Source organism: Schistocerca serialis, chromosome 2, assembly GCF_023864345.2.
Source record: "Schistocerca serialis cubense isolate TAMUIC-IGC-003099 chromosome 2, iqSchSeri2.2, whole genome shotgun sequence".
NCBI lineage: Eukaryota > Metazoa > Arthropoda > Insecta > Orthoptera > Acrididae > Schistocerca > Schistocerca serialis.
The window spans coordinates 947,653,555-947,667,643 of record NC_064639.1 but is presented as its reverse complement, the minus strand read 5'-3'; the positions used below and the strand labels follow the sequence as shown (position 1 = coordinate 947,667,643).

General features: G+C 41.3%; 1 protein-coding gene across 1 annotated transcript in view; it reads left to right on the top strand.

Moving 5' to 3' along the window:
• Positions 1 to 14,089, top strand: part of LOC126458322 (uncharacterized) — a 354,753-nt gene that overhangs the window by 49,552 nt on the left and 291,112 nt on the right. The window contains exon 2 of the mRNA XM_050095276.1: positions 6,096 to 6,145. The gene's annotated coding sequence lies outside the window, so the exon portion shown is untranslated. The remainder of the gene's footprint in view (positions 1 to 6,095; positions 6,146 to 14,089) is intronic.

Below are 14,089 nucleotides of genomic sequence, written 5' to 3'. Positions count from 1 at the left end.
CAAATGGTTCTGAGCACTATGGGACCTAACATCTGAGGCCATTAGTCCCCTAGAACTTATAACTACTTAAACCTAACTAACCTAAGGACATCACACACATCCATGCCCGAGGCAGGATTCGAACCTGCGACGCTACACCGTATAATACATTAGTTATGTCATACATGCTGTGTCCTCAGAAGGTACGAGACACAGCCTACACAGAAGCGCGCCGAATTGCCTATGCCTCAGGCGCAACTTAATTAAAATCACGCTTCAGTGTGAGCACACACAATGAGTTTGTTACTCTTCCGCCTCACGTCTCAGAGTAGTTCCTAAGTGGATATCCACCCGCCAAACGTGGATGTAAGTAGCTACATCGCTCCACTAGTCAGGATAATATCGCAGCACAGGATCTTATGTCACCAAGAGTCTTAGGACCAATCTACAGCAGTGGTCGGCAATCTTTTAGCGGGAAAGAGCGATGTTGTGGCAAAATGAAATAAAGGTGGATCGCACTTATTAACAATTACAAATACCTATAACTATACTGACGATATTAAACATATATAATTACTTTTTACATTTTGTTCGTTATCATTTTATTAATGAATAGGAACAATGATAAAAGAAAATGAGAAGAAACAGACAAATGAAATGAGAACTTCAAAATAGATATAGCCTACATGGAACAAATTTTGAAGTGTTTTTTGCTGCTGTATTTGACTGGCTATGTTTGCTTTCATTTCTGTAGTAAAATTTCTTAGAAGTAGATACCTTAGGGGTTGCGAAGCAACTCCAATCGCTTGATACGGGCAAGTCTTCAGGTCCAGATTGTATACCGATTAGGTTCCTTTCAGATTACGCTGATACAATAGCAATCATACACAACCGCTCGCTCACCGATTGATCGGTACCTGCAGATTGGAAAATTGCGCAGGTCGCACCAGTGTTTAAGAAGGGTAGTAGGAGTAATCCATCAAACTACAGACCTATATCATTGACGTCGGTTTGCAGTAGGGTTTTGGAGCATATACTGTATTCAAACATTATGAATCACCTCGAAGGGAACGATCTATGCCGGCCGAAGTGGCCGTGCGGTTAAAGGCGCTGCAGTCTGGAACCGCAAGACCGCTACGGTCGCAGGTTCGAATCCTGCCTCGGGCATGGATGTTTGTGATGTCCTTAGGTTAGTTAGGTTTAACTAGTTCTAAGTTCTAGGGGACTAATGACCTCAGCAGTTGAGTCCCATAGTGCTCAGAGCCATTTGAACCATTTTTGAACGATCTATTGATACATAATCAGCATGGTTTCAGAAAACATCGTTCTTGTGCAACGAAGTAATGACCGCTATCGACAGGGGATCTCAAGTTGATTCCGTATTTCTGGATTTCCGGAAAGCTTTTGAAGCCGTTCCTCACAAGCGACTTCTAATCAAGCTGCGGGCCTATGGGGTATCGTCTCAGTGGTGCGACTGGATTCGTGATTTCCTGCTAGGAACGTCGCAGTTCGTAGTAATAGACGGCAAATCATCGAGTAAAACTGAAGTGATATCAGGCGTTCCCCAGGGAAGCGTCCTGGGACCTCTGCTGTTCCTGATCTATATAAATGACCTGGGTGACAATCTGAGCAGTTCTCTTAGGTTGTTCGCAGATTATGCTGTAATTTACCGTCTAGTAAGGTCATCCGACAACCATTATCAGTTGCAAAGCGATTTAGAAAAGATTGCTGTATGGTGTGGCAGGTGGCAGTTGACGCTAAATAACGAAAAGTGTGAGGTGATCCACATGAGTTCCAAACGAAATCCGTTGGAATTCGATAACTCGATAAATAGTACAATTCTCAAGGCTGTCAATTCAACTAAGTACCTGGGTGTTAAAATTACGAACAACTTCAGTTGGAAAGACCACATAGATAATATTGTGGGGAAGGCGAGCCAAAGGTTGCGTTTCATTGGCAGGATACTTAGAAGATGCTACAAGTACACTAAAGAGACAGCTTACACTACACTCGTTCGTCCTCTGTTAGAATGTTGCTGCGCGGTGTGGGATCCTTACCAGGTGGGATTGACGGAGGACATCGAAAGGGTGCAAAAAGGGCAGCTTGTTTTGTATTATCACGTAATAGGGGAGAGAGTGTGGCAGATATGATGCGCGAGTTGGGATGGAAGTAATTAAAGCAAAGACGTTTTTCGTCGCGGCGAGATCTATTTACGAAATTTCAGTCACCAACTTTCTCTTTCGAATGAGAAAATATTTTGTTGAGCCCAACCTAAATAGGTAGGAATGATCATCAAAATAAAATAAGAGAAATCAGAGCTCGAACAGAAAGGTTTAGGTGTTCGTTTTTCCCGCGCGCTGTTCGGGAGTGTAATGGTAGAGAGATAGTATGATTGTGGTTCGATGAACCCTCTGCCAAGCACTTAAATGTGAATTGCGGGGTAGTCATGTAGATGTAGATGTAGAAATTCTCAGAATGGGACTCAGATGCTCATTTATGAGACGAGAACGATATCTATTTTCTCTATAACTGATAATAGGAATTTTTTTCTCATAAGTAAGTACAGCGGAAAATTGTAATTAATTGTTAATCAAACCTTTTCAACTCTTCAAAATTAGATAGCGGACTGCCATAAAATTTAACAAGTGCAGAAATTAAATAGAAAGAGTTTTTAGGACGTCATTAGACTGAAGATCAATCACATTCGTTTGTAAATTACTCTATGCGTCCTCAGTATTACACGACATAGTGTTTGCAAATATCTCCAGTTAACCAGAAGTCTTCTCGAAGTCAGAATGTTAAAATTCGTGTACATGATATTGACCATCACTCAAAAGTGAGTCAAATATTTCTCAAATATAATTTTTTTTAGCAAATCATTTCATAAAACATTTGACGGTTACTTCAAAATATTTTAATTTCAAAATTTTTTTACTGACTTGAATGTCACACCAACGTAACTTTTTATCCGTAAAGTACCCAGGTCTTGAATAGACGAACATTTGGACACGTCATGTACTAGCTGGGAGGAGCTGTTCGTGAAATATTTTATTTTTTCCCTCAAATTACGAATTAAGTTTTTCAGTTCCCGTGATTACTTTCAAGCAAGTAAATATTGCAAAACTAGACCTCACGCTGGTCACCTTAATATGCCGTTTGTACATTTCTCATTTTTCGTTTGGCAGTGAGAACACAGTCAAATGTTTTCCCTCAAATCAATAATTAAGTTTTCCTTAATTAACCAGATTACTTTCAACCATTTAAATACTTTTTTGCGTCGTTAGACTCCCCGCTGGTCGATTTCATACCTCGTTTGTCCATTTCCCACTCTTCATTTTGCTTTGAAAACACGGTCAAAAATCTATTGTGTAATTTTCTCTCAAATTACTAATTAAGTTACTTTAATTACCTTGATTACTTTCAAGCATTTAAATATTTTTGTCCAGAATAGTCCTCACGCTGCTCAGTTGGATACAACTTTTCCACATTTCCCACTCTTCGTTTGGCTACGAAAATTGAACAAAAATGTTTCTTCAAGTGACAAAGTTTTCTTAAATTACTCTCATTACTTTCAAGCAATTAAATCTTTCTTTGCAAAAACAGACCTGACACTGAACAATTTGATAACTCTTTTGTTGATTTGCTACTCTTCATTTGGCTATGACAACTCGAACGAAAATCCTTTGTGTAATTTCTAGGAAGTCTTGATTTCATTCCATTCCAAAATTTGACCAAAAATATATCGTGTAGTACGTAAAGAAATATGAATGTTTTAGTTGGACCACTTTTTTCGCTTTGTGAGAGATGGCGTAGTAGTAGTCACAAACGTATAAGTACGTGGTATCACGTAACATTCCGCCAGTGCGGACGGTATTTGCTTCGTGATACATTACCCGCGTTAAAATGGACCGTTTACCAATTGCAGAGAAGGTCGATATCGTGTTGATGTATGGCTATTGTGATCAAAATGCCCAACGGGCGTCTGCTATATATGCTGCTCGGTATCCTGGACAACATCATCCAAGTGTCCGGACCGTTCGCCGGATAGTTACGTTATTTAAGAAAACAGGAAGTGTTCAGCCACATGTGGAACGTCAACCACGACCTTCAACAAATGATGATGCCTAAGTAGGTGTTGTAGCTGCTGTCGCGGCTAATCCGCACATCAGTAGCAGACAAATTGCGCGAGAATCGGGAATCTCAAAAACGTCGGTCTTGAGAATGATACAACAACATCGATTGCACCCGTACCATATTACTATGCACCAGGAATTGCATGGCAACGACTTTGAACGTCGTGTACAGTTCTGCCACTGGGCGCAAGAGAAATTACGAGACGATGACAGATTGTTTGCACGCGTTCTATTTAGCGACGAAGCGTCATTCACCAACAGCGGTGACGTAAACCGGCATAATATGCACTACTGGGCAACGGAAAATCCACGATGGCTGCGACAAGTGGAACATCAGCGACCTTGGCGGGTTAATGTATGGTGCGGAATTACGGGAGGAAGGAAAATTGGCCCTCATTTTATCGATGGCAATCTAAATGGTGCAATGTATGCTGATTTCTTACGTAATGTTTTACCGATGTTACTACAAGATGTTTCACTGCATGACAGAATGGCGATGTACTTCCAACATGATGGATGTCCGGCACATAGCTCGTGTGCGGCTGAAGCGGTATTGAATAGCATATTTCATGACAGGTGGATTGGTCGTCGAAGCACCATACCATGGCCCGCACGTTCACCGGATCTGACGTCTCCGGATTTCTTTCTGTGGGGAAAGTTGAAGGATATTTGCTATCGTGATCCACCGACAACGGCTGACAACATGCGTCAGCGCATTGTCAATGCATGTGAGAACAATACGGAAGACGAACTACTCGCTGTTGAGAGGAATGTCGTTATACGTATTGCCAAATGCATTGTGGTTGACGGACATCATTTTGAGCATTTATTGCTTTAATGTGGTATTTACAGGTAATCACACTGTAAGAGCATGCGTTCTTAGAAATGATAAGTTCACAAAGGTACATGTATCACATTGGAACAACCGAAATAAAATGTTCAAACGTACCTACATTCTGTATTTTAATTTAAAAAACCTACCTGTTACCAACTGTTCGTCTAAAATCGTTAGCCATATGTTTTTGACTATTACAGCGCCATCTATCACAAAGCGAAAAATGTGATCCAACTAAAACATTCATATTTCTTTACGTACTACACGAATATGTAATAAAAAAATGGGGGTTCCTATTTTAAAAAACGCAGTTGATGTCCGTTTGACATATGGCAGCGCCATCTAGCGGGCCAACCATAGCGCCATCTGGTTTCTCCCTTCAAGCTAGACAAGTTTCGTTCTTTGCAGTTTTTTCTTTTGACGCTTCTTTCGTGAGATATTTGGCCCGGTCACGATCAGTGGACGACCCTGTATCACAATAAGCTGTTCCGTGACCCACAACACTTCTCATATGACTCTTGCTACTGTTGATGGTTGAACTCCTTCATGACACTTTCACACCAATTAAAATAAACGATGACGAAGCGCCTTACTCTTCTTTGTATCTTTTCTGTATCCTCTCGTAATACTAGCTGGTAAGGATCTCAGACTGAAGAGTAATAATCAAGAATCGGTTGAACGAGGGTTATGTTGTAAGTGAACACATTTTCTTAGTATTCTTTCATTAGATGGCTGTCTGGCGTCTTGCTACAACTGGTTTCATATGGTTTAATAATAAATATTTTGTGAACGATAACCACCTGTCGCACTGACTAACGTTAATTGGATTAAAATACCCTTTTAATCCTTCTATTGTTTATCTTCTTACTGACCAACTTGGACGTACATCTGCATCTACAGCTCACTTTACAACTTCAATTCCTCTTCTTTCTTAGTTGTTGTTTCCTGTTTTTCCAGTACTCCTTCATCATCTTCCCATTTGTCTATTCCTTTCTTCTCTCCATGTTGTTCCCAGTTTCTTATTTATTCTCACTTGAAAGGCTTCTGAGTTTAGTATTTTATTTTTGAAATGATTTCTTTCTGCTATTTCCGAGTCTTTGGTGTATTTCTTTCGAGTCATTCAAGTCGTTGTCGATTTCTCTTTCCAGGTCTACAGGGATATTTGTTTCGTCAGTCTATACTTATTCATTTGGGGGAGGTGAGTAAAGAAGATTCGTCTTCACTTTGCCATTACTTCCGATATTTTTTCTGTATTTTCGTAGATGTCCTTGTTACATCTATTTTTTAACCATCTACAGTTCGTATTACACCCATTACTTTTCTAATGATCCGTGTTCCAAGTACCTCAGTTCTGTCCAGTTTATCGTTAATCATTGAAGTGCAAATGAACACTGTTGTGTACTTTTTCACTTTTGTTTTTCTAAATAGGAGTTTCCGAGTCTAGACTGGTAGGAAATTTTCCGCAATATTTTCTGGTACTGCTGAAAATTCTAAATACTTTTGGAACGGGAAAGTTTAAGAGCCTGTCGAAATATTTTGCTAATATTTCACAATTTTCCTTGTTATTTAATCCTATTTCGCTATTTTCATCTTTGAAACAAATACTTGGTGCTTGATACCATTTAAGTACGTGTTTAAATGTTTGGTAACAACTTATAGCATTATTTTTGGTGAAATTTTCATGTAAGCTAAGATTTTTCAAAGATTATTTTGCTTTTCCGTATTACTTTCTGTGTTGTGTGAACTGTGTTCTTGGTGTTCTTCTTTTCTCTGGATGATTCAGTTTTCCCTATTTTTGAGCATTTTGTTCTAGTACGTTTTCACAGTCCTCGCTCCACCTTTTATTTGTTTTCATTCTACTATTAATTTGAAAAGTTTCGTCACTGTTGTTCAGGGAAACACTTGATGCTATATCCTTAAGCTTAAAGCCCTACCTACCCACTATATTTTAACAATCTGTGACTAGACACACGTGTTGATTGCAACCAAAAAATGTCTGCTTCACGTGTTAAATGTTATTTCATTCCATTTATTGAGACTATCAATTCACATGACCTGTCTCCTGGTTTCCTGTGACAGGTCTTATAAACACATTTTATAATGGCGGTATGTAAGTATATGTGGTATCACGTTTAGATCTTTATGTTTTTCTCAATTTGCATAATACTAAAATTACCATTATTATTATTATTTAATGATTTAATGATTGAAAAAGATAAGATAAAATCCAACAATTTTACACCAAATAATATGTATATGTACCTTCACCAGTTCTAAAAATTAATTCTAACTCAAACTCTATTATGAATAAGATCGCAGCCAGCAAAACTCGTGTCACAGCACCTTCTTTTCTGCTTGTATGCAGTTTCATTCTATATATGGAGCCCTATTATTTTGTAGAATGTTGGTACGCACAGTACTAACATAAGACGCGGTGACACGAATTCTACTTTGCGTACCAACTGAGCCTATCTTCGCAACTTTAAATAACGTATTCATTCCAATTAGAAACCGTAATAGAAGACCATAATATAAGATATAAAGGACACTGTTCAGTATATGCGTTTAATATATTATTTTGGTCTTCTGTCTTAAGAATGGTTTGATGCGTCTCTTCACGCTGCTCTATCCTGTGCAAGTCTCTTCAGCTTCGAGTAACTACTTCACTCTCCATCCATTTGAACCTGATCACTGTATTCATACCTTGGTTTCCCTCTACAAATTTTACCCTTCACCATTTCCTTCAGTTACAAACTGACAACCGAGTGAGGTGGAGCAGTGGTTAGATACTGGACTCGCATTCGGGAGGACGACGGTTCAATCCCGCGTCCGGCCATTCTGATTTAGGTTTTCCGTGATTTTCCTAAATCGCTACAGGCAAATGCCGAGATGGTTCCTTTGAAAGGGCACGGCCGACTTCCTTCACCGTCCTTCCCTAACCCGATGAGACCGATGACCGCGCTGTCTGGTCTCCTTCCCCCGAAACAACCCCAACCCAACAAACTGACAATTCCTTGCAACCTCAAAATGTGTCCTATCAACCTATCCCTTCTTTTAGTCAAGTTGTGCCATAAATTTCTTTTCTCCCAAGTTCGAGTCACTACCGCCTCGTTAGTTACGCGATCTATCCATCCAATCATTTAGCGTTCTTTTATAGTACTACATTTCAAGAGCTTCGTCATGCTTGAGCTGCTCATCGTCCATGTTTCACTTCTGTACAAGGCTACACTACAGCAGAGACTTTCAGAAAAAGACTCCCTAACACTTAAAGCTACATTCGACATTAACAAATTGATCTTTTTCGGAGACTCTTTTCTTAATACTGCCAGTGTTATATCCTGACTATTTTGGCTGACATCATTTAGTTTGCTGCCCGGATAGCTTACCTCGACGACTACTTTTAGTGTCTCATTTTCTAATCTAACTTCCTTAGCGTCACCTGCTTTAATTCGACTACATTCCATTGTCTTGTTTCATATTTGTCGATAAATGTCTTATAACCTCTTTTCAAGATACTATCGATTTCGTTCAACTGCTCTTCCACGTCCTTTGCCATCTCTGACAGTATTATAATGTTTTATGCCTTCTCTCTGAGCTTTAATTAGTTCTCCCAATTGTTCTTCGGTTTCCTTTAGTGCTTACTCATTGTACAGATTGAATAACACTCTTTGAAATTCTCTTGGTGCAGAGCCAAAATAAAGGAAAACTTGTGCGGAAACCAGACTCCAAACTCCAGTTATAATACTCAAAGGACATGAAAGGAAAGCAGCAGTTGAGAAGGGAGTGAGGCAACTCCCTTCTCAACTGCTGCTTTCCTTTCATGTCCTTTGAGTATTATAACTGGAGTTTGGAGTCTGGTTTCCGCACAAGTTTTCCTTTATTTTGGCTATGCACCAAGAGAATTTCAAAGAGTGTATACCAATCAGTGCTATGATAATCTGACTCTCTGTCTACAAAAATTTACCTTTGTTTAGCCTACCTTCTAATATAATTCTTGGTGTCAGTATTACGTGGCGTGTTTCTACATTTCCCCGAAACGCAAACTGATCTTTCGGCGGACTGGTTTCTACCAGTTCTTCTTTTCACTCTGTAAATAAGTCGTCTCAGTACTTTGCAACTCTGATTTATTAAACTGGTAGGTCGGTAACATTCAAGCCCGTCAGCACCAGCCTTCTTTGGAACTGGAATTATTACATTCTTTTTGAAGTCTGAGGTCTTGCGACTGTCTCATACGTCTTGCACGCCAGGTGGAATAGTTTAATATATTAGACAATAATAATTGTTTTTGGTTTTACGTGATTACAGTAACCTCTGACGTGACATTTCTTTGTACTTTGAACCTTAGAAGTTACTTGCGAAATATTTGGTTAACGGTGCTATTTATAGCTGTCCAGAAATCAGGGTTTCTTAACGAAAATCTTCTACAGTGACGGTGCCGTTGTTATTCTCGACGGGTAGCTCTACTGTCAAATGGCTATGCAGCTGAAACTATGGAGCAGTGGAGAATACAAAATAGAAGGATACTTTAGTCCAACCAACGACAGCCAAAACAGCGGAATTTTGTCCTTCAGAAAGTTTGTTTTTGCTTTGGAGCCTATGACAACTATAATAATGAACAGATTGCTACTCTATGCCACGTTTTCCCTGACACTACTCATTCCTCTATCGAGATCGAACAGGAAGGAAGGCTTAGGAGAAACTGAGAGACATGTTGCTTGATTTGTTACTGCTCGGTTTGATAAGAACGAGAGCGTTGTAGAAATGCTCCGTGAGCCCAGATAGGTATATGTGGAATAGAGAAGACGACCTTTTCACGAAAAGCTATTGAGGAAGTTTAGACAGCCGTCCTTTGCGGTAGACTGCAGAACTATTCTACTGCCTCCAACACCGTACTCACACGGAGGCTAGTAATCGCCTTTCCCTCTCTCCATTTGCGAGTGGAACAGGAAAGGGGATAGTCTGCAGTGATTAGAGGTCCACGTCGATATTGATATCCGTGATTTTATCTGCTGATACCTGCTCTAATAATCAGTTTATGTTTAAAAGATAAAGGACAGTTTCAGTATTTCGATTATCGTTTATTTGTATTCCGTAAGATTGATGGTAATAATTATTACTGTCTTGAGTCACTATTGTAGTCCATTCTGGACGGAGTGACACTTTTTTGTTTATATCGGACATACAGTGTCCTGGGAAGGTAGTTGATATCTGCAAGGGCTAAATGTGGCGTCGGTAGTTACGATGCCACAACATAGCTGCACGCTCTCGTAAGTTGTCACTATGAGAGAAGACTAACTACGCCGACCACAGCGCCCTCTGGCCGACGCTGTGGAGCTCAGCGAGTGCCGTCTTTGTTTTCTGGCCCATTTCATCAAGAGCAGACGGCCTGGAAATATCGCTTCTACTACCGAGTGGGCTAGCTTGCTATTGAGACTTTGTATTAGTTACATTGAGTTAAAGTTTGGACAGCAACGAGTATTTGTTAGCTTTGAAGTTATACGGAACAGTCATCCTAACTTCACAGGATTAGACAGGACTACAGCTTCACACCTACGTGCTCATCCTAGCCAAAGTTATGTATACATTTGATATTTACTTGTGTTTTTGACTCTATTAAAAGTGTTAAAGTTACGTGCAGTACCGAAGTGCTTCGCCTCTCCTGCTCCTACTCGCTTCCTTCACTCTCGGCCTACATTACAGAAGCAGTTCACAGGAGCAGACCCACGCGCCGCCTATCCAGGGGGGATACAAAACTAAAGATGGCGACATCTCCTCTTCCCGCTTTTCCACGTAATTACAGGTACATCCCGCTTCCGTCTTACCAGCAGCCGTCTTATGTCTAAGGCATGCCTGTTACGTTTGCGCAGGTAGCTGTAGCTTATTAATCACATTAACTGACACAAAACGACAATCCATCGCTTAGCACTTTCGCCTCGTCCATCGTTTGGAACTTTTGCCCCATGTTCTACCTCCTGTCTGTATTTCACAGTTTTATTTATTTATTTTATTTGTTTGACACACTTGAGTTCGCAAAGCTATATTGTGTGTATGCAACACAATAATTCACACTAAGACAAAAGAAACGACGCACCACAAAGGATTTATCCGAATGGGCGGGAAATCGGTAGATCTGATGTACACTACTGGCCATTAAAATTGCTACACCAAGAAGAAATTCTGATGATAAACGGGTATTCATTGGACAAATATATTGTACTAGAACCGACATGTGGTTACATTTTCACGCAACTTGGGTGCATAGATCCTGAGAAATCAATACCCAGAACAACCATATCTGACCGTAATAACGGCCGTGATACGCTTGGGCATTGAGTCAAACAGAGCTTGGATGGCGTGTACAGGTACAGCTGCCCATACAGCTTCAACACGATACCACAGTTCATCAAGAGTAGTGACTGGCGTACTGTGACGAGCCAGTTGCTCGGCCACCATTAACCAGATGTTTTCAATCTGTGAGAGATCTGGAGAATGTGCTGGCCAGGGCATCAGTCGAACATTTTCTGTATCCAGAACGGCCCGTACGGGAATTGCAACATGCGGTCGTGCATTATCCTGATGAATGTAGGGTTTCGTAGGAATCGAATGAAGAGTTGAGCCGTGGGTCGTAACAAATCTGAAATGTAACGTCCACTGTTCAAAGTGTCGTCAATGTGAACAAGAGGTGACCGAGAGGTGTAACCAATGGTACCCCATACCATCATGCCGGGTGATACGCCAGTATGGCGATGACGAATACACTCTTCCAATGTGCGTTCACCGCGATGTCGCCAAACGCGGATAGGACCATCATGATGCTGTAAACAGAACCTGGATTCATCCGAAAAAATGACGTTTTGCCATTTCTGTACCCAGATTCTACGTTGAGTACACCATCGCAGGCGCTCCTGTCTGTGATGCAGCGTCAAGGGTAACCGCAGCCATGGTCTCCGAGCTGATAGTCCATGCTGCTGCAAACGTCATCGCACTCTTAGTGCAGATGGTTGTTGTCTTGCAAACGTCCCCATCTGTTAAATCAGGGATCGAGACATGGCTGCACGATCCGTTACAGCCATGCGGATAAGATGCCTGTCATCTCGACTATTAGTGATACGAGGACGTTGGGATTCAGCACGGCGTTCCGTATTACCCTCCTGAACCCACCGATTCCATATTCTGCCAACAGTCATTGGATCTCGACCAACGCGAGCAGCAATGTCGCGATACGATAGACCGCAATCGCGGTAGGCTACAATCCGACCTTTATAACAGTCGGAAACGTGATGGTACGCATCACGAGGCATCACAACAACGTTTCACCAGGCAACGCCGGTCAACTGCTGTTTGTGTTTGAGAAATCGGTTGGAAACTTTCCTCATGTCAGCACGTTGTAGGCGTCGCCACCGGCGCCAACGTTGTGTGAATGCTCTGACAGCATCTTCTTCCTGTCGGTTGAATTTCGCGTCTGTAGCACGTCATATTCGTGGTGTAGCATATTTAATGGCCAGTAGTGTACATGTACAGACAAATGATTAAAATTTCCGAAAAATTGGATGATTTTTTTTAAAGAGAAAGAGCTTCACAAATTGTGCAAGTCAGTGTCGCTCTGATCCACCTCTGGCCTTTATGCAAGCAGTTATTCGGCTTGGCATTGATTAATAGAGTTGTTGGATGTCCTCTTGAGGGATATCGTGCCAAATTCTGTCCAACTGGGGCGTTAGATCGTCAAAACTCCGAGTTGCGTGGAGGGCCCGGCTCTTAATGCTCCAAACGTGTTCAACTGGGGATTTGGTGATCTCGTTGGCCAAGGTAGGGTTTGTCAAGCAGGGAGACTGACAGTAAAATCTCTCGCCGTTTTCGGTCGGGCATTAGCTTGATTAACTGTAGACCAGGATGTCTTGCATGAAGGGCAACGAAATGGGGACCAGAATATCGTCGATGTACCGCCGTGCTGTACGTGTTCCGCCGATGACCAGCAAACAGGTTCTGCTGTGAAATAATATGGCACACCAGACCGTCACTCCTGGCTGTCGGGACGCATGGGGGACGACAATCAGGCTGGTATCATACCACTTTCTGGGGCGACTCCAGACACGTCTTTGCTGGTCATCGGGGCCCAGTCCGAAGCCATGCCCACGCCGGATGTGCCCGACACCGCTGCAAACGGTTTGTTTGTGTACAGAGGTGAATGATGGTCTGCCCAAGGGGCGCCTTGACCTCAGCTCCTTTCTGTGAGCCTCCTGTTAATGGTCCTTGTGGCTATTGAAGCAACAGATGCACGTCGGAATTATGATAATGATGAATCCTGGGCTCTGGGTTCCTCACTAATGATTACTCGGTCCTCTTTCTGTGATCTCGTTGGCCAAGGTAGGGTTTGTCAAGCAGGGAGACTGACAGTAAAATCTCTCTCCTGACGCTATGTTCGGCCACGATTCACACATTCTTGTCAACATCGTCGGACAGTGGCATCACTACTATTCAAATATCGAGCGATTCGTCAATTATTCCAACCGGTTTCTTTAAGCCAAACAACACGTCCTCTCTCAACTTCTGACATCTGCATATATTTTTCATGTGTATGTCTGCGAGGCATAGTTACTGCCAAACTGAGTACACGGAATGGAATTCGCAAAAACTTCATGCCCCGGTATCGATACGTCCCCCGTTTAGTATCCTTTGCATAACTCCTTTTTTGTTGTAGCGTTTACTTCGCATTATGGGTTTTGTAAGGGACTGATGGCTTCAAACCAAAAAAAAAAAAAAAAAAAAAGGAAATTACTGGAAGAAAGCAGGATGTTTACCGATGCATGGACAAATTTTCTTATTATGTCAAAAACCTACTGCTGCTCATAAAGAAAATAATTTCAAACACCATTACGATAGCGACCATAAAGCAAAGTTTGAATGTCTTGTGGGTGATCGGAAAATAAAATTAATGCACCAAAATCGTCAGTAAAGAACCGACAAAGTGTTTTTAAGGTTTAAGTTGTAAAGTTCGAAAGTAGGTGCAAATTTAGGGTAACCGAAATACTTGCGAAGTATAGCCGACAGTTTACTTATAGCGAACTAGCACAACAATAGGTGAATCCAGATAAAAAAATTGAAGATATTTGTCACCTGATAAAAAATTGAAGAAATTTGTCTC